Raw genomic sequence first — 2,124 nt, forward strand, 5'->3', positions numbered from 1 at the left:
TATTATCAAATCAAATAATGTTGAAAAATACACTTGTGGTTCCTTCCCTTGCAACAAAACTGATATTTGTTAGCCAACTTATAAATGATCAAAATTATGTTGTGCTTATGTTCCTTGACCACTGTGTAATCCAAGATATTCTCATGAAAAGGATCATTGGCCATGGTACTAGACGGGATGGGTTGTATTACTTTGATGAAGTCAAAACTGGTAGCAATTATATAGTAAGGGGAGATCATATATCTACTAAGAATAAAATTTGGGTATGGCATAAAAGACTAGGTCACCCGTCTTTTGGATACATGAAAAAGCTTTTACCCGATTTATTTTTGCATTTAGATCCTAAAGATTTTGTTTGTGAAACTTGTATCCAATCTAAGAGTCATAGAACAACTTATTATAGTAGTCAAAATAAATGTAAGAATCATTTTGATTTGATACATACAGATGTATGGGGACCATCTGTTAGTTTGTAATAATCTAGAAGTCAATAATATGATAAATTATCATAAAGTTTTGTTCATGAATTGAATGTTTATTTATATATCATTTTGTTGCCTTGAGTATTATTGAATTTATGGATCATTTCGAGTTCATGACTGAAATTGTGAAACTCCATAATATAGATGATATATACTCTTAAAAGGTCACTGACCAAGGTAATTAGCAGGAACACTAATTACCGCGATAAGGTTAGTATGTGGATTAAAAGATGGTTAAGTTTTACAAACCACCTGACACAAGATGTCATTTTAATCACATAGATACATGTTCTAGGAACATGGTATTTGACAGACCCTGAATGAAACATTAAATAGAATTGTGTTCGTGTCATTTATGTTTTCATTCAGTGTCACGTTCTACCACTGAAAAATATGTACGTGTGATTGTTATCCACCGCTGTCCGTAAAAAGCAGTCATAACGGTAGCTTTTCCATATGTATAGCTTAGCTGAGGAAGTGATAGTTTACCAAGAATACTATTTGTCCCTCGTATCTCTATACGAGCTATAGCATCACTGGGCCCCTTGGTAGAGTTAGATTATCTGCATGCGGTATAATTACAAGAGTAATTATATTTGATAATCTACTCAAGATCAAGAAAAGATACAGTTAGCAAGGATGACACACATCTACCTTGAAACTGATCTGATAGCTATGAGATAGAAGAACAGACACAAGTAAATTGTTTACTGGATCGTGATATTGTACAGTACAGCATCATCTGTGTAATTGGATGGTCATGATGTGTTGCCAGATGCCGCTCATGATTATAGAAGTTAAAACAGTTTTAACTCTATTTACCAACATAACACAGATCCTATTGGGTCACACCATATAGGAGTTAATCGGAGAATCTTATTGTAATTGATTATAAATTGGTTATGATCAATAGTAAGATGGTTATAATTAATTATACGTGTTATAATTAAATTATAAATGTTATGTAAAAATAACAAGCAAAAACATTGGTTAATTTATAAACGTGTGTGACACGTTGTATAAAAGTTAACCGGTTAATTTATAAATGTGCAGGACACGTTGTATAAAAGTTAACCGGTTAATTTATAAATGTGCAGGACACGTTGTATAAATTACCGAAACAACAATCGCAAGAAAAATATATATAATTGTTCAGAATAATTATACGAATATTATTTGTATTCGGGCCGAGGGCATTCGGGTCTTTTCAGATTCGTCCTTATCCGCATGACATGTCATCGATCATATCCAGATGACACGTCATCGATCTTATCCAGATGACACGTCATCGATCTTATCCACATGACATGTCATCCTTATCCATTCAATGGCATATCTTGTAAATAGGCCGAACTTGGAGGGCATTTTGGTCTTTTGGCAACCGACCCTAAACCCTATAAATAGGGGTGGAGGGGTAGAGAGAAAAATCACTAATTCACTCATACCATTTCGTGTCGAAACGAATCGGTATTTTCTCTTTCTCGGTTTCTCTCCCAAATAGTGTTTCAGTTGAGAAAAGAAAGTTATACGTAGTTGGCGTATAATCTTGCGAGTTGTTGTGAAGTATATTTACGGGATCGATGAATAGTGTTTTATCGAATTTCGCGGTATGTCAGTTTTGCATATTGATGAAACTGAGCAA

Source organism: Carex rostrata, chromosome 1, assembly GCF_964058835.1.
Source record: "Carex rostrata chromosome 1, lpCarRost1.2, whole genome shotgun sequence".
Classification (NCBI taxonomy): domain Eukaryota; kingdom Viridiplantae; phylum Streptophyta; class Magnoliopsida; order Poales; family Cyperaceae; genus Carex; species Carex rostrata.